Source organism: Armigeres subalbatus, chromosome 3 (genome assembly GCF_024139115.2).
Source record: "Armigeres subalbatus isolate Guangzhou_Male chromosome 3, GZ_Asu_2, whole genome shotgun sequence".
NCBI classification, from domain to species: Eukaryota; Metazoa; Arthropoda; class Insecta; order Diptera; family Culicidae; genus Armigeres; species Armigeres subalbatus.
In genome coordinates this window covers 282,516,988-282,540,586 of record NC_085141.1, presented here as the reverse complement: position 1 = coordinate 282,540,586, position 23,599 = coordinate 282,516,988, and the positions used below count along the sequence as shown (strand labels likewise).

The window sequence follows — 23,599 nt, the reverse complement described above, 5'->3', positions numbered from 1 at the left end:
TCCACTTAATCTATTGAATCTTCACACCAATATATTTGTAATTCTAACCAATTGCCAAAAAAGTGCTTCATAAAGTGCCGAAGTCGTTCCCCTACGTCGTAAACTCGTAAAAGCAGCCCTAGTTTTCATGATCCATGCTCCTAAGTCGATTTTGGTTCCACCGTCTGACGCTAACTGGTTGCCAAGATATTGAAAGTTTTCGACCTTCTCCATTGCTTTCCTGGCTACCGTGAAGTTGGAAGGATTATTCGTTTTGACATCCAACGATTTGATCTTGTTCACGTTGATGATGAGACCCGTTCGGCCTGGTCGTTCAGCTTACTCTGCAAATCAGTGCGTTGTTGTGCTAGTAGAGCAATATCATCAGCCAAATCGAAGTCATTCGGAGATACTACCAGAGTAGAACACGGTTTGGTACATGGTCAATCGCGCCCACCATGATCTCATTGATTACGATGAGGAACAGCATCGGAGATAGAATACATCCTTCCATCACTCCAGCGACTACCCGGATTTGGTCAGACAAAGTTCCGCTATGCAGGACTCTGCACGTAAAAGGTTCGTACTGCGTTTCAATGAAGCCGACAATTTTGTCCGGAACTCCCTTGCGTCTGAGGGCGCCCCACAGATTATCGTGGTTCAGATGAATGAAAGCTTTTTCAAAATCAAGGAATACCAGATAGAGGGACTCTTGGAGTTCGTTGACTAGCGTCAGAATGATACAAAGCATGACAATATGGTCCAAACATGATCTTCCGGGCAGAATTCTGCCTGCTGCCGTCGGAGAGTCGTGTCTATTTTCTTCTGTATCTGATTCAGGATAACTATGCAACTGGGTTAAAAGTTTAAAGAAACAGGATGATCTCTTACTTATCAGCAAGGTATGTAAAACCATCGATTTCCAGCGGATAAAATGCTATCCTAATTTACCATCTAGTTAAGAATTATGATCTACTTCCGCTCCTTGTTCGCCAGCCGTTCGTAATCCATCCAGGAAACCATTCATTCATCAAGTTAAGCCATCTTTTCAAATCCCGTTTATGCCTCAGTGCTCTAATCGACGTTTCATAAAATACCGGAAAAGTAATTTATTTTCGTTTCCAGTCGGTGTGGCATGACACAATGCGTGTCACCAGCATCAACCGAGGTGTGTTGTTTATGCCGGAAAATCGTCCTTTGTTATACCTCTACGCTTCAAACAGTAATACGTATATTGTACTCGCACCCATCATAATATCATAATGGGGCGGTATCATAATTTGCTTTTATAGTACACCTTCTGAAGCAATATGCTCTGGAACTGGTTCCACGTGAAACAACGCGATGGATCTTTATAACTTGAACTCGTCTCGGTCGTCATCCTCCGTTCTCAATCGGAGGGCGGGAACAACTGTGGGTCAATATGCATCAAATCATATGCAGCTAGTTTTGGAAGAATACGTAAATGAAATTGTCGGAAATATTCGAGTTATCAATTTTCTCGACTTCCCTGGACGATTGATTATAGTGAACAGTAGAACTCATGAGGAATGTATTTTAGTACGTTCTTAAGAAACTCAGTTTGACTTTTGTTAATCTGTTGTATGAAGTCAGCTCTGATGGCTCGTTATTCATAACTAACGGTTTCCACTAATAGTTTTCAACACGACTCAAATTAGGCCAAATTGAATCATGTTTGCTTCTTAAACGCATAAAGCTGTAATGAAGCATATTAAGCATGTAAGCAGCACACCTGGGTTTCGTATTGGTAGCCCACAGTGCACGGGGCTAGCTGTTTATTATGAAATACATCAAATCACAACTTTTCCATTTCAACTCTATCCATCTTTTCACGTTTCGCTGCGAAGAAAAACAGCGCTCCTAGTCAGAGCCGTTGTACGTGGTGCACTTTAGCATAGTGTTCATATTCTCCGGGAAACTTCCAAAGACCATAACTTCGCCTCCTTTACGATAATGGTGATGGTGGAGCAAAGTGAAATATATTCTCCACCTGTTTGCGCTGTGCTGTGCGGTGCGCTCTCAATATTGAAGGAACTCGGATAATGCACTGTTTCTACGTGACCAGAAAAGATTTCCCACATCAAGAGCACCAACAAATACCTACGATTGCGACGACGGCGAAGACGACAGAAATGACGATAACGTTAACGCGCAGCCCATCAGTCTCCATTCCGTTTGTGAGTTGAGACGTTTTCAAGTAAGCTAGATGATCTCTGATGAGGTTGCATTTATCTGGTTTTTTCATTCGAATAAGTTTCGCTACTGTATTGATAAAATTCTGCATAGGGTGAGGACAGATGTCCTTGGCAGAGGTCCCATTACTGGCACATGCTCAAAAACTAAAGATAGCGATACTATTTTTCCATTACTGCTCAAATAGTTCGTTATGCTCCATAAAAAAATAGGTGCTGGATGTTTGGACAGAATATTACAGTAAGGTTGACGTTAAAAGGGGTGGGCCTGAGCGCAATAGCATTCTGAGAAAATATATGCCTCTAAGTAGAGAAATTACTTATATCATTGCATGTTTTATTATATGCATATTATGACAATAAGATGATTTAGAAATCGTTTTTTAGCTCAAGGTCTGCCAAAATCCTTGATTAATCTCTGCAGAAGCGTATACCTATCGAAATAAACAAAATAAAAATTTTCCACCACTAGCCACAAAAAGTTCAACAATCTGCTGGATGATGGTAATTTAAAAACGTGTCGTGGCTGGAATCATATCAAATTTCCTGCTTACCGCGAGCAGCAAACCCCGTCGAATAAATCCAATTACAAAATGTGGGACGATACGCTTTTGATGTTTGTACTGGTTATTATAATATTATTATTTTTCACCCTGATTCAATCAAAGGCGTGACCGTCACCAATATTGGAAAGCTCATGTTGTCCAGGTACAGTTGATAGATAGGTAATATGTATACTAAACCGCCTATCGTTTTAAATCTTAAGTTTTGCCCACGCATACTCACAAATAGTTGCTGTTTTTTAATCTGAAAAAAAAATTATTAAATTATTAAACAAAAAACAAACGATATATATTCTAGAATTTTTTGGTACAAAAATTACACGCCAGAATACATAATCCAAGTTGAAATGGTACTGCAAATAAAAAACTTCTGGTGATGCGAAGTCAAGGTTTCGACAGTTTGTAAATAAATAAATCCCCTTTTCAGTGTCCGGAAATGACCCACAGATTGTACAGCACAGTCGAACTAGTGCTTTGCTGTTTCACATTATGGTTTGCTTTACCGCCAGATGACCGGACAGAGGAAAGATAAATTTTCCGTTAAATTGTTTGAATATTGAATCGGGAAAAGGCGTTCCCTTGAACGTGGTGATCGGCAAAGGAGAACACGTCCCAGTGAGTCCACTTTCCCACCGTATTGGAATTCCATTTGGGATTTCTCATTTTATTCAGTTCAACTCCCACCAAGAAGGATTGAAGAAGTCAAACCTGAAAAAAAAAATCGTATGAATATGGATTTAAATCTGGCTAGCCGGATGGGGGCATCATCATGATAAAAATATACCATAAGGGCATATCAGCGGTGGATTTTTTTTATTTTTCACAAATCCATTAACTTATTTTCACTATCTTGGTAGTTTACTGTAAATAATATTAACAAAAAAATCAATTTGAGCTGAACAAGCTAGATTTTTTTTTGCCGAAGAAGCAATAATTTTCGAAATTGAAATTGAAATAATATTCAAAAATATAAACATTTTTCAGGTTCCAATGTTTGTTGGGTAACTACTACATTGGTATTGTGAAAAGCATCGTTGAACAAAATGAAAGGCGCGAGAGTTAAAAAAAATGCGCCTAATGTAAAAAAGCCCCACTGCATATCCGGTCTTAATACAGTTCGTTCGTTTCGTTCCTATTTCGGAGAAACTAATCATGGAAAATCAAAGGGAGCGTCAATAAATCACTTCACGATTTAAAGAGAAGGGACGGGGGTCAAGTTCAATGAAACCTCACAATAATCCGTACAAACGTCTCATAGGCCTATTACTTTTTTACGTGACGTCATTGATGAAACGTTTCCAAACTAAATAACAAGTGGACCCGAGCAACGTCCGGAAGCCTCGAGGTGAAAAGGAGGCGATTTTGAAGAGGGTCGACACGGATGTGAGTGATTTACTTCCGTCTTTGAACTATGGGAGGGCTGTCCTTTTGCTGGTGTGCTTCTACCGAGTTGTACGTTCAATGCTGCACTACACATACGAGTAGTGGAAATGGTAGTGACAGTGCATCCGAGTGGAATTTGACCGTGCACAGAAGAGCAAGAGGAACTTTCCTAATTGAATAGTGGCAAAGTGGAATGAAACGTTCTGAGTAATATGAGCAGGAAGCTTACATGTGTCACATGCATGTAATGAAAAAAGTATGTGCTTGCAATTATGGCAGCAATCCAATGATTAAGTACGATATTAGTTTCCAGAACGCTTTGCATATTGAAAAAGTTATTTATGATATCAACCTTAAGCTAGTTGTCATATTAATTTGGGGCGTTTGTACTTTACAAAACGGAATATAAGTTTGCTCTCCTCCTTTTTAATTTGATCTACTACAATTTTCCTGCTGTCAAGAGGCCAAATCCGGCCACTTAGGCTATCATCTTCCTCTGTATGCAGATCATCCTCAACATCTGCAGAATTTCGATCTGCAATTCATTTCAAGTCAAACAAAAAAAAATACTGCAGCATAGGAAACCGCAACGCTGTCGATGAGGAAGGTCAACCGCCACTAGCTGGATAAATTTGTGTTTCACTTAAGGGTACATCACAATCCGAATGGTACCTACAACGGATCACGTTAAAAATCGCCAGCTATCGCTTCAACCTAATGCTAGAATACATTTCGGCCGATTTTTCATAATGCTTTATTGATCCATAAACCGTGATGTTATATTTTTGCAGATTTCACCTCTCTCCTGCATGATGTTTATCGTGATCTTTCACTGAACACCTCTTACCTATAGGTCATATATGAATACATGTTTTCTTTCTGTGGTGCCAAATATATACGTTTAAGCCAAGAACATCGTTATCATGAAAACTTATAGTGACCAACTGCCATTGCATGTGTGAACACACCTCAGACCACATGTAGAAACGCAATTCAACCGCTTTTCTTGCAAAGCTGTTTGTATTTATTGACAGTAAATAGTATCTTCAAATATCAAAATAAAACACGTACCTAATGCTTCATTTATTTGAAGAAGGTTTCAAGTCATATCTTCCCTGCTGCGTAAATTGCTTCCTATTTCATTAGTATGTAAACGTATTCATTACATGCCAACGTCAACATTCACTACTAATTGGCTTCGGCTTTGTAAACAACCAGAAGGAGCATCGTTGTTGCGGATAGTGAGAATCTGTAGCGAAAGCGTTAGAAATTGCTTTCATGTGTAGTTGATCGGATATCCTATGTTGCGCTTACGCCGCATTCCAACGCACACCCAAATTCGCATACCATCTGCCGGTTCCGCAAACAGCTCGGTATTGATGCACCCGGAAATATTCCTAGCAGCTAATGAAGTAGCTGTGCACTGTTCGTTACTGACCGTTACCACCTTTAGATACCATTCTTGATTGGTTAATTGGTCAAACCATAGTATGGTCTCCAAAAACATGGATGCCATGCAAACCATGCAATACACTGTACGGAATGCTATGGCGTGCCTTCCCATTAGGTGTGTCATAGGACTCCCGATTGTAGTCTTATGAATAAAGCGGTACGGTAGCAGAGAAGAATAAAGAAAAATGCGTTGTAAAAAGCGAGAGAATTAGGGAAATGGTAGATGCGGTGGGCTGCTATTAAGCCGAAAAATTCTATTCTACCGGAGGAATGGAACCTGCCTTCTGAAATGAACGTCACATTGAAACATAATTTTCCCTATATGGTCAAAATAGAAATATGGACTTAAAAACCCGTCTCCATTATTGCGTATTTTTTATTTACGAAAATTATGTTAAATTACAAAAAAAATATAATTTAATGGGATTGATAATTTCCGATAGAACAGGTACAAAATGCACTGCAATATTATTTCTTTATAGAAATTTAAATACATTTTATTTTTGAATTATTTTTTTTTCAGTCGTTTTAGATGTCACGCGGTCAGATTTAGGTGGAACTGCGAAAAGCATTCTGCATCGCTTGAACGGATGGCGGTTCTGCATAATTCGATTACTTAGAGGAAAAGGGGCAGTATACCCTATTAAGTAAATCCATTGGCGTAAATAAGGGGGGATGAGCCCTCCTTAGAAAAAAATAGTTCTCCTCCTAGGATTTGGAACTAGCTATTTTTACTTATGGATCCTGTACACCTCCGGTGGTGCAAAGGGCCGACTTGAAAGATCTCCATCCTGAGCGATGCCCGGCTATCGCTTTAACCTGTTGCCAGGTAAGATTTCGGTCGACTTCTTTTATTTCTTTATTGAGGCTTCTCCGCCATGAGCCTCTGGGTCTGCCTCTGCTGCGATGTCCCGCTGGGTTCCAGTCTAATGCTTGCTTACAGATTTCGTTTCCGCCCCTACGTAGAGTGTGGCCGACCCAGCCCCACTTCCGATCCCGAATTTCTGTTGTTATCGGCCTCTGGTGACAACGACGATGGAGCTCGTTGTTTGAGATCCAGTTGTGAGGCCACCAGGCCCGAATTATATACCGCAGGCATCTGTTAATGAACACCTGCAGCCGTTGAGTGTTCTCCACTGATACACACTATGTTTCGCTAGCGTATAACAGCACAGATTTCACGTTAGAGTTGAAAATTAGTATTTTGGTGCGTTCACTTATCTGCCTGTTTTTCCAGATATTTCTTAAACTCGCAAAGGCAGCCCTTGCTTTCTTGATCCGTGCGCCTATGTCGATCTTGGTACGGCCATCTGACGTCATTTGGCTACCAAGATATTGGAAGCTTTCAACATTCTCCACTGGTTGCCCGGCTACTGTGAAACTGGAAGGAGTCACCGTGTTTACATCCAACGATTTGGTTTTGTTGACGTTGATGACTAAACCTGCCGAGGAGGAGCGATCGGCAAGGTCGTTGAGCTTACTCTGCATATCAGAGCGCCGTTGCGCGAGTAGTGCAACGTCATCCGCCAATTCGAAGTCGTTTAGGTGCTCCATGGAACTAGCTATTGCTTCGTAATAATTCGACGATTTGCTTCGGAATCCCTCGAAGATTTGCTTCGGAATCCCTCAATGATTTGCTTCAACATCCCTGAAGGATCCCCGTTGGAATCGCTGGAGAATTCTTTTTGAAATCTCTGGACTCTGGAAGATTGATTCGGAGTCCTTCGACGATTGCTTCATATTCTTCGACGATTTGCTTCTACATCCCAGGAATATTGCAAACGAAATCCCTGGAACATTCACGTTGGAATTCCCGGACGATTTCTGACGGAATCTCTGGAACAATCCAGTCGGAAGTCCTGGACCCCGTCGTAATTCCTGAAGCATGGAGGACTTCTAGAAGATTCTCATCGGAGCCCCTGGAGCATTCCCGTCGGAATCCCGGGAATATTCCTGTTGAAATTCCTGAAACATCCCAACAAACAATTTATGTTGAGTAAGCTAGTTTTTAGCTAAAGAAGACTATTTTTTTCCATTATAAGCGCTTCACGCAGCTTTGTTGGGATTCCCGTCGACATCCTGGGAGGATTTGGAATCCCTGGAATATTCCCATCGGATTCCCTGAAGATTCCCTTCGGTATGCTTGGAGGATTCCCGTCGAAATCACTAAAGGATTCTCATCTGAAGCCTTGGAGGATTCCCGTCGGAATCCCTGGAGGATTCATTGGAGATGGATATTTTTTTTTCATTGGAGATAGATAAAATATTTCGATGGGAACTCAACATCGATCCGTCCCGAACCCGAACCCGAGTGCTATTACACTAAGACGCAATAGTCGTACTCTATCAATTTGAGACGTTTTAAGTAATCATCGGCTGGTAAACAATCGCAACAACAGCTACAACAGAAAGCACGTGCTTGAGAAAAGAGAATATGGATGAGTGTGATTGATCCGCAATTGCCTTAATGGTTGAACCGTTATTACTACATTAGATAACTTAATTAGGTGGTAAAATGTTCGAAATTTCTTGAAAAGAAATAGAGTAAATAGATGAAGGGGCTATAGGCACCACCCTCTAGGCATCGGGGCTTCTTGCGTCAGTGAGTAAATCTTCATGTAAACATGCAAGTGATACGATTTCCATGGGTATTCTTACCTCATACGACAGTTAAGAATCATAACTTAGTAATCCCAACCTAAATATGCGGAAAATTTCTATAGTTTTAAAGATATTCACATTTCAAAAAATCAGAAGGGTTGTGTACAAGACACGAACTTCGTAAAATAATATAGCGCACTGATGGCCAGATACAGAAAACTGTTTGGAATTTTACCGGGGAGAGACACAAAGGATTGAATACGCAATACAACGGTAGACCGGACAAAACTCTGTATCTGAACGTTGAGAAACCTTAGAAAAAAAATTTGCTTCTGCTACCGATACTGACGCCTTCGAGTTTTCTTCAGTCTCCATGCAATTGAATCATTTGTTTGAGAAACTGCATTTATCCTTTTTACACAATTTCTAGAAAACAACAAAAACAGTTTTGAACAAATAGGCACCGAATCTTTCGATTTCTTCGATACAGATCAATAGTTTTTGGCAAAACTCAACACCCTGGGGTACTTTCAGTACGAAAACTGTAAGAAATACTTCATAATTGCTCTTCAAAGTGCGTGCACATACGTAGTTTCTCAAACAAACAAAAATTTCTTTACACATTCCTGAACAAACTTTTTTTTCGTATTTTTTGCCAGAATACGTATTTTTGGACGAGGATTCAGAACATATTAAAATCTTACTTTGGCCAAAAATGTTACATATGCAGTTTCTCAATAATATGCCTTTCCAATCCCTAGTAGCAACAAAACCAAGAGCAGAATCTTTTGAGCAGAAAATCGACATCTATGGGAATATGCGTTTCCCGCCGAAGCGCGGTTGTGGTGTAGTATCCCACAATTAGCAATTATCCTTTATACGAAAATATCCATATAACACACCCGTCATTAAACAATAAATCAGCATCTAGCAGAAAAACCCAAAAACAGCATTTAGTAGGAAAACCCACTTAACCTTTCTATAGCACAATAAACAAATAAAGATCTGCCATGTCAGGCAGAAATCTCACCTTTCTTCATGACCGTCCTAAACGGTAAAACCCAAGCTCAGCGGCATCCAATGCCAAGAACAGTAAAACACCAACATCACGCGAACAGGCACAAATTATTATACATCAGAAGTAAACAAAACATCTACCTAGCGTAAGAGAAGACTGTAAACTTACTATATAAGAAAGAAAGGTAAATAAAGACAGAGCAGTATTTTATCAACCTCACGACACGGTCAATGTCTCTTTAACCGAAAGTTACCCCCTGCATACCTCAGTGGTTTCGCTACCGACGGCATCGTTCACGATTGAACTATTTGCCGTCGCTAACCGGGCTTGGTATTGTGAAGAATATTTGTCTCCTGAAAAGGACCACCGACCGTCGCCACTCGGACCTATTACTGACGCCATTGTTCCGCTACCGACGTCAAGCGATTGTGTTTTGAACTTTGGAGAAAGTTCGTCTCGTATCAACTTTTTCTTAGTATTCTTCCTAATAAAACTTCTCTCAAACACCCGTGACGCAACAACTGTTGCCGTCTTTTGGCGACTCTGATTATGTCGCCGTTTCACAGTGGCGGGCCCTCATACAAATCCCGGTCAAAACCTGAGATTGCGTTCAAAACCTCACCACAGAGTAATTTTTAAACGTTGAATTCATTTTGAGGTTAAAATGATTATCCGACATACTTTATGTTATCCAAGGGCTTTCGCAAGCCTAAACCCTAAGATCTAGAACACAGACAGCGTCCTCATTCTAACATTGCACCAGTCAATTTCCCGCTTTGGCGCAGCTATGCGCAATTTACCACACTAACCACCGGAAAGTAGACAAAACAATAGATTTTAATACATAATACCAGATCTTTTCTAATCTTTCCCAAAAAAGTTTAGCCAAATTTCATTTTCCCATACATATTTGTTGTACTTTATGGAATGAACTTCAACAAGACACCAACAATTAAATTTACAAGCTACAATAAAAACATTTTGTAACTAGCTCATTCACTATATATGTACATATGTTAAATTAAAAAATATGGGCTTCCCGAAAATCACGAAAAAAAGAGGTTTTGTCCGGCTTTCCGCCACTGTGCGTTGGTATGGACGAGTAAACGGAACATCGCACTCAAAGACTTATGCATGCTAAATCACTGATAGCATATAAAAAACACAGAGTCTTGCGAGAACATTTCACTGGACGCCATGAATTGGCTAGTCAACAGCAGAGGATCTATTTTCAATAATTCTTCCAATAACTATCAGCAACCACTCAATAGTTTTAGCCTTGCGAGATAAATCTGACTTAAGAGATGTTTTGCCGCTCCACCATTAGATATTGCCACTGATACCACTGCTACTTCCCGAATAGCACCGCTACCGGACGCCATCAACCAACCATCGTGAATTCTCGAACGAACGCACGGCCACGCCACGTGTCTCTTTATGTGCAGAGAAAATGAACCGGTGAGCCAAGAGCCCTGTAACTTACATCAACCTGATATCCGTGTTTGGGATGCATGAACGAGATTGGTTGGTACTGATTTTTTTAATGGGCTTGAAAAGAATTGACATTTTCAAAAGTTTCACGTTGATAATTATCAATTATAATTCGAAGTTCCAATGAAAATGGCAAATTGGTGGAGAGTTACCGAGTCGATTGATATGTATATAAATCTCAAAAATACATCGAAAGATAAAGGCGCCATTAACGTTCAAAATCTTACAAAATTTGGAAACGGCCCCCAATTTTGAAATTTTCATTTCGTTTGAAAATAGATGACTATGATTAGATTTTTAAATTCGCTCAAAACTAAAAAAAAGATAATTGCACATGTAAATAACTTCCGTAGAACAATCTAATAATCTAAAGCAAAAAAAAGGTGGATCGATATAAGTATTTTTTTTTGTAGAATTGTCATATATTGACTTTTTGTGACATATGTTAGTGATTTTAACGAATATTCAATTTTTTTCTCTGCAGAACGCTTTGCGAAATGTGACAACCCAAAAAAACATCGAAGTAACACGACGAAGTGCAAAAACAGGTGAGTTTAAAATGATCAACAAGATTCTTTTTTTTTTTTTTTTTTTTTTTTTACAAGGGAGAATGCATTTACACACTAACCCAGTACACGTGCATTGTAGTTGCCAAACTACCACACGGAAGTGACTCGACCATACCGGTAATACCGACTAAACTCCCTTGGGCTCCACCATCGTTTCCCCCAGGAACTACCTCTCAGTACTACTTCTGGGGGATGGCAGTACTAAACGTACTCGCTCGTTCTCGCTCACACAGGCACCCGTCCCGTGCGAGACTGACTTGGGTGCTCGCTCTATCGCACCCTCAAACACACCCTACATACTCTGTTGCACCTCTGTCATGCCGTGCGGGTCTAACTTGTGTGCCCACCCTTCTCATGCCATGTGGGTCTAACTTGTATGCCCACCCAAACCCTTGATTCATGCTCATACACTCCATGCTTGCACACACGCTAACGCTCCTATGGGTCTGACTTGTGTGCCCACCCTTCTCATGCCGTGCGGGTCTAACTTGTGTGCCCACCCTTCTCATGCCGTGTGGGACTAATTCTATGCCCACCTTTATCGTACCATGTGAGACTGCTCACCTCTTTCATTCGGTTCGCGCTGACACATACTACTCGAGTCATTCGACCTAACACTCCCTCTGGCATCCCTTGTGGGACTCTTCGCTTAGGTTCCCACTTCTGACATACCATGTGAGTCTGACTCACCTCATTCATGCCATATGAGACTAGCTCAACACGACTCAACTCATTCCTTTCGTACCATGTGAGACTGACTTGGATGCTCCCCACACTCCTCTGCCGCGCCGCGGGGTATCAGTAGTCGTAGGAACCAACATTCCTGCGCTACTCCCAGCGCGGCGTGTGCAGTCCATACATACACCTATTCATTCACCCTTCTGCCATCCCGACCAGTAGATAGTAACAGATTTATATCAGACCTTGTTATTCTGTTACAGCAGTTTTTTATAACAGCGGTTGTTATAAAACATGTACCATTAGTAGTTAAAATAACAAAAATTGTAACAAAATCTCTTCTATTTTTAACAAAAGTATTACTAAATATGTTATTAATTGAACAAAATTATAACTCGTTGTGTTACATAAAAAGCGGTGAAAATAGCTTATACTATAACAAATTATGTTCTTGCAAAGATTATGATTATCCATAATGTAGGCAATTATCTTGTCCAGCTGGTTCAACTTTGAATGTAGATTCAAGTTATACTATAGGTGGTACCTTACTTTTTTTTCCAATTCCTATCTACCAAAAATGTAGGCAATTTTTTTTTCTGGGGAAATAAACATAACACATTGTGTTATAATCATGTTATGACGATCATGAAATTTTATTTCCTTCATCTTTGGCAGAGAATTTATAACAAAATTATTGCAGGTTTTGTTATTTGTAACACATATTGATATAATTGTGATAAAATTTTGTTATGACTAACTAGTCGGGATGCTTCGAGGTGACGATCTCGGTTGCCACCCGCTGCGCCATTACCTCTGCATGGGCAGACCATTCACACACTTCTTCGCGTTCGGCACTTTCGCTCTAACTTACCAATCACAAGTTAGTCATGCTTGTCGATTGTTGCTCGGCGCGCCAGATTCTCTGCAAGCTGCAGGCAATCTGAGTGGTTGCAGTCGAGACTGCGTTCCACTTCTCCACCGCTTGACACATCCTTTGGATAAGATTATCCGGAGTTGTGTCCCGACCGCAAACGTCTAGCATTGCTCTTCTTTCGACGTCGAAACGAGGACATACGAACAGTATGTGCTCTGCAGTTTCGTCAACACCTGGGCAGTCAGGGCAGACGGAGACCTCCGCGTGCCCAAACCTGTGGTGGTACTGTCGGAAACAGCCATGGCCTGACAGGAATTGTGTCAGATGGAAGTGAACCTCCCCATGGGGTCTCCCCACCCAGCTTGATATGTTAGGAATCAGCCGGTGGGTCCACCTACCTTTCGAGGAGTTATCCCACTCGCGCTGCCATCTGGTAACCGAAGTCACCCTGGTACGCTCGCGGGCTCCTCTGGTGCCACGTAGGTCAAAACACTCCTCGTCCTCCCGGATGACCAGCCCGACTGGCATCATACTCGCTATCACGCAGGATGCGTCGCGCGATACCGTGCGGTAGGCCGATATCACCCTGAGACACATCAAGCGGTAGGTGCTCTCCAGTTTCTGCAGGTAACTGGTTACCCCAGTGCTTTTGCCCAGGACGGGCCGCCGTACCTAAGAATAGATGCGGCAACGCCTGCCAGTAGCCTACGTCTACTGGCGCACACCTTGGAGCTGTTGGACATCATCCTCGATAATGCCGCCACAGCAGTCGAAGCCTTCTTGCACGCATATTCGACATGGCTACCGAAGGTAAGCTTGTCGTCTATGATGACCCCAAGAATCTTCAGACTCCGCTTTGAAGTGATCGCGACGTCTCCCACGTGTACAACTGCATGTTGTGCCGACTTACGGTTGCTGACGATAACCACCTCCGTCTTATGTTGAGCGAGCTCAAGGCCTCTCGCACTCATCCAGTCCGCCACAGTGCTGATCGCGTGTTCTGCGGTTAGCTCTACTTCGGGGATTGACTCCCCGTAGACCTCTAGGGTTACATCGTCAGCAAAGCCGACGATCTTCACACCAGGAGGGAACTTTAGCTTCAGAACCCCGTCATACATCAGGTTCCATAGTACCGGGCCCAAAATTGACCCTTGCGGGACTCCTGCGGTAATAGGAACACTTTTCTGACCGGCATCGGTCTCGTATAGCAGCACACGGTTCTGGAAGTAGCATTCCAAGATCCGGTACAGTCCCACCGGCAGGCTAAGCCGGTGTAACGAGAGCGCGATGGCATCCCAGCTTGCGCTGTTGAATGCGTTCTTCACGTCCAGTGTCACCAACGCACAGTATCGAATTCCTCGCCTTTTCCGTTGGATCGCTACCTCTGCAGTCTTGAGGACTGAATTGATAGCGTCCACCGTGGACTTACCCTTCCGAAAACCAAACTGGTTACTCGACAGGCCATCCGTACCCTCTGCGTACGGGGTGAGCCTGTTGAGGATGATCCTCTCGAGCAGTTTACCCGTCGTGTCGATCAAGAAAATTGGTCTGTACGCCGATGGGTCACCCGGAGGCTTCCCGGCCTTCGGCAGCAGTACCAACTTCTGCCTTTTCCATCTCTCAGGGAAACAACACTCATTCAGGCATCTCTGCATAGCTAGCCTGAACATGTTCGGGTTCGCTATGATCGCTGCTTTAAGTGCACTGTTTGGAACTCCATCGGGGCCTGGAGCTTTGTTCATCGCAAGGGTGTTAGCCACTGCGAGTAACTCTTCGTTCGTCACCGGAGCCACCATTTCGGCCACACTCCCAGCGCCTTGCAGCGCAGGAGGAGGCCAGGGACTTGTGGCTCGGGACGGGAAGAGTACTTCGATAATCCTCGCCAACCGGTCCGGTGACCGTTCGGGGGGTGAAGAGCCCCTTTGGTCTTGGCCATCACGATCCTATAGGCGTCACCCCACGGATTCGCATTGGCACCCTCGCACAGGTTGTCGAAGCACGCTCTCTTGCTGCTCTTGATGGCCTTGTTAAGGGCCAGTCTCGCAGCTTGAAACACTTCCCGGCGGACCGCTCTTTCCTCCTCGGTGCGGGCTCGTTGCGTCCTACGTCTAGCCTTGAGGTAGGCTGATCGTAGGGCTGCAATTTCGGCACTCCACCAGTATACCGGGCGTCTGCCATTTCTTGGCAGGGCTTTCCTCGGCATAGTAGCGTCGCACGCGCGTGATAGGACAGCTATCAGCGCATCCCCGCTTAGACTGTCGGTGTTGGCCTCCAGTCCCAGGGCCGCGGTGAAAACTTCGCTGTCGAAGTGAGTGGTCTTCCACCCACGGACCTGACAGGGATCACCCGCCCTCGGACGCTGCACACCATAATTGATCTTGAAGCGAATTGCTAGGTGATCACTATGGGTGTAGCCCTCGTCTACCCTCCAGTCCAGGTCCGAGACCAGACTAGGGCTGACAAACGTTACATCTATCCATGACTCGACCCCATTCCTACGGAATGTGCTACTGGCTCCGTCATTGACAAGCACTGCGTCGAGTTTTGCAAGTGCCTCGAGTAACGCTTGTCCCCTCTGATTGGTGCAGCGGCTGCCCCATTCCACTGCCCAAGCATTAAAGTCTCCCGCTATAACGAACGGGCTCCGACCTACTAGGTCGGCCGATAGCCTGTCGATCATCTGGTTGAACTGTTCCATTGGCCACCTTGGTGGGGCGTAGCAGCTACAATAGAACACCCCGTTGATCTTGGCTATCGCGACACCCTCCGCGGAGGAGTGTACAACCTCTTGAACGGGGTACCTTCCGTTGTGCAAATTGCCGCCGACCTAGACCCGTCCGCCACCCAGTTGCCGTTGCCGGCAGGGACGTTGTACGGGTCGGACAGGAGGGCGACATCGATCCTCGACTCTGAGACCGCCTGCCACAGCAGCTGCTGGGCAGGTGCACAGTGATTCAGATTCAGCTGTGTTACTTGCACGGCGTTTTCCGATTGGCTTCTCCGAAGGGACACGCAGGCCCGCCCATAGCATGGTTCCGGGCCTGCTTCTTACTGGCGCAGATAAGGCACCTAGGTGCCTTGTCGCATTCCTGTGCTTTGTGTCCCTCCTCGCCGCAGCGACGACACATCTTGCTTCGGTCTGGGCCCTTGCAGTCATAAGACTTGTGCCCGGACTCAAGGCACCGGTAGCACCTGTCCACTGAAGGTGGCTGGAGCACGCTTACTGGGCATACTGACCAGCCGATCTTCAGCTTCCCTTTCTCGATGACCTTTTTGGTGTCAGCCACCGGTAGTCTGAGATAGGCTACCTGCGTACCAAAGAATCCCCCTCTTAGACGTACAGAGGACCGCTCAACCTCTGTGCTGCACTGCTCTTTGACGGCAGAGACGACGTCTTCCGCGGTCGTGACCTCATCCAGCTGCTTACACTGGAGGGTCACTTCCGCACCCAACGACCTAACCTGAGCGCCGTCACCCAAGACCTGCTGGGCAAGCTTTTTGTAAGCCACCCCGCTGGATTGCGCGCCACGCTTCAGTACCAAGATCATTTCACCGTTCTTGGTACGTCTAACGCTGCGCACGTCCTGGCCCAGGGCCGATAGGCTATCGGCCGCTCGCAGCGATTTAAGGACATCGGCGTATTTGTCCTTGTCGGTTTTCACCAACAAGGCCTCGCCTCTGTCTCTCACTTTCTTCATTGGTCGAGGGGTGTTCGACTTCCGCCCCCTACTGACCAGTTGCCAAGGGTTCGCATCCCCTTCGGCGGGTACCGATGGCTGGCTGGGCCAGCTTGTGGCTCAGCAACTTGTGCCTGTCTAGTGCCTTTCGCCTTCTTGGGCATACGCCCTTCAGGCTCCGGTGCACCATCCAGGCGACGCTTCCCCTTAATGGTAGCGCGTTTGGGTCGCTTCTTACTTGGCGTTTTCTTGCCCTCACTGGCCGTAAGGGCGGTCGCCTCTTTCGCCGCAGTAACACCGCTAGGGGAGGAGAGGGCCTTGGTCTGCGTACCTTTGGCTACCCTCTCTGCTTCCGCTACACGCCTGATATAAGCGACCTGTTCTTGTCTTGCGACACGAACAACTCGCCGGAGCACCAACAGGCTCTGCTTAAGCTCCTTGTTGGTGTTCTGCCTGCCGCTTACGAACTCGATGATCTCATCGAGTTGCTCGGCCACCACCCGTATCCCGGGTAGTGGCTCGTCAGGCGTGCAGGCAGGGCTACTTCCCACCACCGCTGGAGACTCTTCGGTGCTGCCAAAAGCAGCAGCCTTCACTCCACTTGCCCCCTCTTTAATAGGGGACCTCGCTAGGCCCCTTTTGGCAAAGGGGTCCGTCACCTCCAACTCCAAAGATAGGTTTCGTTCAGTACTCATTTCTTATGGGTCCCCCTTGCGGCTGCCGCCGAATCCTACTGGAGTAGTCGCCTTTAGTGATCCCATGGTTATCTATGCCTGCCTTGCGGCAAGCAGGAGGCCATGCGAGGTTGACACTTGCGTGTTCAGAGCCAGATCAGCGCAAGTCAGGAAAGGGCATCTGAGCCTACTCCCACCCAGTAGGCAAAACTGGATGGCAGGATTGGGCAGCGTGCTACAAGGCCCGCCACGGTTTTATGGGACGGAAGACAGCCTAGCCATTAGCCCACTCGCCGTTTCGAGTCAGTGTCACCCGACCCTACTAAGAGAGTAGAATGTCAGACTGCCAGCCCTCACTTCACAATATAACAATATCCAAATACGAAACCAGTACACGCAACCAGTATGCCATAATCAGGGTCTTACTGATATCAACCCTGATGTGCCAGTGGCACTCTCTGGGCTTGTGCTTTTGAAGTGGCACACAGTCGCTTTGATAGAGTCTGCTTGCGGGCACTTGTGGTTTTTTGGGAGGGATTTTAGCAGAGCCCACTGCTAAATCCCACCACGCCCTAGGCAGTTCTCCCTGACTCACAGACAGCTGGGGAGGGGTCGTCAAGCCCTTGGACATGGTCCCTGCTGCCCCCAACAAGGTTTTGGGCTGCTAATCTGTAGACGGTTTGTTCGATACTCGGTTCGATGCTGCCTTTCCGGGCGGGAAATATTTTCACCACCTTGTGGATAGTGTATGTTTAGAGTACTTTTAAAGTGGGTCTTGTACCCAAAAAAGACTCTTTTTCTTAAATAGTTAGCCTAATGTTGTATTGTTTACTACATTTTCACTTCAGCACGCTAGGCACTCGTGGTGGGTGGCTCACGTTCTCTCGTTGAACCTCTTCCTATTATGTAATTCGCCTTCGACGTGTTGATGACTAGTCCAAACCGGTTAGCTTCTCTTTTCAGTCTGATGTAGGCTTCCTTCATCTTCTCAAAGTTACGTGCCATAATATCTGAGTCGTCGGCAAAACCAATTGAACGGGCTTAGTGAAAATCGTACCACTCGTGTCAATCCCTGACCTTCGTATTACCCCTTCTAAAACGATAATAAATAGCAGGCATGAAAGACCGTCACCTTGCCGTAACCCTCTGCGCGTTTTGAAGGGACTCGAGAATGCCCCTGAAGCTCGAACTACAAACATCACCCGGAAAATCGAGTAGAAGTTGCGGTTATTTAATTCATCGTAGATTATCCTGTAGCAACCTGCGAAGCCTAGCGATTTGCAGTTCCATGTTCCAAGCTTCCAATCGTGATTTATTCGTCGCCTAGGTCTTTGGCGATTGTATCGAGTCGTATTATCTTCGATGTCGTTCGTAATGATTGCTTTTAAAGGTGACTTATTGGGCCTGCGCAAACCTCGTGTCTCGTCGGAGGACCGTTGTGTCAGGTCTGTTTAGCATTCCGCCCAACACCAGGCTTGTGCGCTTTGAGTGACACATGAGTGACACATGGTCGTTTCGGCGGAATATGCTTGCGGATACATGCAGCTTTTTATAGAAGTTTAAATAGGCCCTTCTGTCAAACCCCACCACATCCTAGACAGGCACTACAACTCGCAGTTGTCCTAGGGAGGGATCGCCAAGCCCTTAGATATAGTCCCTGATGCCTCCAAAAAGAGCTTCTTATTTAGCGACATCTGGATTTATCAAAAATACTCATTTTTTATAAATCGAGTTAGTATTATAAATTTAAGACGCCAATTTTCTTTCCTACATGACAATGATAAATTCATGTTTATTGATAAGTTCTGTTTGTTATGAAATTTTTCTTACATTTTAAATGGATGGCCCTGTAGATTTTCAAATAAATAACTTCCAATTACCGTATCCCTCATACCTTGAGTAGAACTGACCGATAAAGCCGATAAATTAATCAAGAAATCCTAAGTGTTGGTGTGATCACAGTAATTATAATGATTCCAAGACCACCCAATGATCTAAAATTAGTGTTTGGATCCGAATTTTCCATTTTGGCCAAAATATCTCAAATATACGTTAAAGGTGCTTCCATTTGCGTGTTCTTGCCTACTATTTGCTGCTGACTCTTTGGTCCCGTTCCGGTTGTCGTGTGTCGTAATGAATGTGCCATCCGTGCCGCAGGGCTTTACTCAGTGGGTGTGAAAGCTTGTTCGGGGGCATAGTGCTCACTGATGGCGACTGACCAACGCTGAGAGCATAAATTAAGGTAAAGGGTTTCGGTTTAGTTTGTTCTGATGTAAGAGTTAATGATTCTGTTTTCAAGCAAAATGAAGCAGAGTTTTGAGTTGATTTTAAAGCACAGGAATTGGGAAAGAATGAAATTTAAAACAAACGTAACGAGTTTATTTAGATATTTCATTAGATATGCTTTTGACTTTAAATACTTCTAGTTTTCACAATGATTGTTCCAAATTGTAATACTGATGCTATGGACATTGATCAACATGTGTTTTTTTTACTGTTTCCATAGTTTAAAACATAGGTAATATCACTTTATTTACCTGCTCATTCTAGCTTACATATTCGTACATAGAAACTTCAAATGACTTCAAGTGATAAATCAACTCATTTCTCATACTGCACAGTTTGTGTTGTAACGGGCGATTGCATACCGGCGTTAACATTAGTAGTGAAGTCTTCTATGCTAGTGCTGCCCGTGCCGCCATCGACCGGCTCGGTCTCATGACAACTTGGGTGGTTAATTAATTAATATCAGCATGCATGCAAACAACAAGTGGTTACGTCGTTAGCAAGACTGTTGGTTTTTCGCATTTCCGTATGTATCACTACCTTTTCTTCTGACGTGGTTGTTTACTAGAAGGTGGAACTATTACACTAGTGCTAAACGTGCATACAGCGTACAGTTTCCATTAACGTTCAGATATTAAGTTGTGTACATGAGGAAACAAATTGGAAAACACAGCTGTTACTGAAAACTGTTCTTCATTGATATGTACCGGTAGCTGTCTCGCACGACTTGTTCAGTGAATATAATCGTAGTCAATGTTGCTTCTAACCTGATCGAACACAAACGCAGCCAGTACAAATAAAGCATCCTGAGAAATAATTGGGGTTGATGACGCCAAATTATTTTTTCTTGTGAATATTTAGGCTTACAGCATAGGGAAAGAGGGGTCTATATGGCCTAGCTAAGCAAAGACTGTATTATTGTTATAACTGTAATGATTTTCATGGGTACTTTTACCTCATGCAATTGTAAAATTGTATATTGGTAAAATCTTTATATTTCAATATACCCGATTCTGTTTTTACACGGATTTTTTTTACACAGCCGTGTAAAAAAAATCCCATACAAAATTTTTGCAAAGTAGCTCCATTTTGCATGATTCGTCGAGAAATCATAAAACTTTTTTTACACGGATTTTCAAATTTTGAACTGAAAACTTTTTTTACACGGAACGCATCCCCCATGTAAAAAAAGAATCGGGTGTAAAGTGGTGATATTTCGTTGCCGAAAAACTCAAGGGAAAAAATGTCTTTTAGCTGGCAGCTCTTAAGGAACAACTCACCATGCGTAGGCGAATCAGCATTCTGGTATGAACAGTGCGTGGAGACGCATAGTACATTGTAGGTTAGTCACACTAGGGCTTATTGCCTCGCCAGAATGTTAGATGTTTCAACAAAATGTGGGAAATTTCGTTTTTTTCCATCCTTGCCATCTGTTATTTTCACACTTTTTCGGCCTAACCTACATAATATCAAGTCTAGTTTCATCACGGCCATCCAAAAACACGGTGTAATAAAAACGGCAAGTGGGCACTTCATTATGGCGGCCACTGTATATGGAAATATGAAATGTTGAAAATATGGAAATATAAATGCGTAAAAATATGAAATTATAAAAATAACAAAAACGAAAATATGGAACCATTATGATATAATGCTCGGAAATACAATCGACATTTCCAGGATGCTTTTCAATACTGGCTGTGCATGTGCTAAAACAATACAAGACAAGACATAACATGACATCTTTATAACAGCACTGGTTGGGTTTCGAGCACATTCCTGATTGGTGACCAAATTATATAGTTGAATTTAGGCTGATACAAATATTTAAAAAAATATCTCTCTCCTCATGATATTCTTTGTTATAGAAGAAGTGACTTCTGTTAATTGCTTTTTCATATTTTTCCATGTAAGTTATTACATTTTATTTTTTGTTCTTTATTAATTATTGCGGGCTTGAGAGTCTTATGGCTACTGCTTTTGTCCCATATGCAGGAGGTCGCGGGTTCAATCCCAGGTCCCTTCCATTTTCCCACTTTGTATCTTTCTCTATATTTCTCATGTTGTAGCAATCGCTAGAACTGGAAATGGACTTCCATACCGTTTTAATTTCTATTCCTATAGCTTCAACTTGAGTATTCTAGCAGTAATCTGCTAGAATTGGAAATGAACTATAAAAAAGCTCGTTTCCTACATCCAATTAGAAATTCCATCAGTTGCTTTCTCCTATCTATCACATTGGCAGCTCGTTGACCAAGACGGACCGCTGCCTCTCGAATCTAACCCAAAAATTCCAACAAATTCCACATGAACTCGTGGCATGTGCATAGGCATAGGCTAGCAGTGGGCGAGTGATTGCATCATCATTTCTCGCTTAACTTTTCAAAAGGACCCAAGTAACCTTTTTTTCATGAATTAATTTAAATAGCGCAATTAACAGAACAACATGAAAGCTTTTGATTGCAATACTCAAATTAATTCATGAAAAAAATGTTACTTAGGTCCTTTTGAAAAGTTAAGCGAGATTTCATCCCCATTCCCTACATTGACTTGTAATCGGACGTGGCAGGCGCCAGTATGACCTAACAAATGAGATCACCAGTACTTGCGCATTGAAGATGCGTGATGTGTTGGTTCTATGTGCAAGAATCGCTGATCTGGTCATAATAGAGTAGCAACTACGGGCAGTCAATCAAGCTCAAGCTCAAGCTACAGCTTTATTTATTATTCTTTATATTTTTTTTGTATTCTAAGAAAAAAAATCATATTCATGGAATCTTTGCATTTATTCAGTTTAATTTCAAATTTATAAATTGCTTCTACCGTGTTTTCTTCACAGTCAATTAGGTACTCATTTTATGGAAAAAGGTTCACATTTTCAGGGGGAGTTTTTATTTAAGTCAATTTAATTTGGATTTAATTATTGATCTACTTTTAGATCAAACTAGAATTATTTTGATAAAGTTGAAAATGGATTGGATAAAGATTTGCTCAATATCGGATTTTATTTATAAATTCCAACTGATTAGATTTAGAAAGTAATTAGATCAACTTTAGATTTGATTTAAATAAAAATTACATAGGTTGAATTTAATTGCTTTGATATGCAATGTACTTTTATTGGATTCGTGTCACAGAGTTTTTCTTTTAGTTGAGAATACAATGGTGACCAAATGTCGTTAATACTTCAAATATGTTTGAAAAACGCATCTTTCGGGCTGCACAATCCTTTTTTTATTTTTCTTTTCTTTCTGATTTATTTCTTCTATCTTCTTCTCTCCTCGTTCTGGATAAAAGCATCTTCAATTCTTCACCTTCCATATTCCTTTTTCTTTCTTCTTACTTTTTTCTTATAATTGCATCCGCTATTTCTTCTTATTTTTTCATTTTTGTCTTTTTCGTACACTAAGTGTAACGAAAGGCTATATGATCGCTCCAAAAACAAGCTTTTTATTGAAGGCCCGTAGACCAATAGTGTTGTATAACACTCGATTCAGCTCGACGAACCGAGGTGAAGTCTGTCTATGTTTTGTTTTTCTTTTTTTTTCTTTCTAAGCAATGGAGGGGGTCTGCTCAACAGACATCCTGGGTTGTCCAGGAAGTGCGGGGTTAGGGACCACCTCTAACATCAAACGAGGGACTACATCCCCGACCCGCTAAACCGTTTCCTTTGCCGCCAAGCCCATAGTCTCTTCCGTACAACCAGAAAGTAATGCTTCAAAGGGGGGCCAGTGCACAACGGACCCTCGAGGTTAGCTGCGTGTCCTTGCAGCACCGAACATCGTGACTCGCTTTTTTAAAAGAACACCATGGTATCGTGCCAGCGCATTGCAGGCTTTCCAGGTGGCCTTACCACGCCCTATGTCCTCGGTCGACTTCGCGCCTGCTTTCCTCTGCACGGTTGGTATCAAGAATGATGATGCCGCGTGCACCCCAAATTGACCTAAGGGCCTATTCGCCAACACACAGAGGGACTTGCCGATGCGGTGCCTACGCCTGCCCCAGCCTTGACGAGGACCCCTTGACCGACGCCGCGAAAGCGACGATACCATGTTGTTCTTCGCGCGGCCACTTGTTCGATAAAAGGATCGAGTTCGATCACAGGGACTGGTATGACCCATGAAGCCGACTTCTAACCCTT

The 23,599-nt window shown here is 43.4% G+C and overlaps 1 protein-coding gene across 2 annotated transcripts in view; it reads left to right on the top strand.

Moving 5' to 3' along the window:
- The window catches only part of LOC134224665 (somatostatin receptor type 2-like), a 236,871-nt gene that overhangs the window by 93,433 nt on the left and 119,839 nt on the right, over positions 1 to 23,599 (top strand). For both annotated transcript variants that reach the window (XM_062704153.1, XM_062704152.1), the window contains exon 2: positions 11,185 to 11,248. The gene's annotated coding sequence lies outside the window, so the exon portion shown is untranslated. The remainder of the gene's footprint in view (positions 1 to 11,184; positions 11,249 to 23,599) is intronic.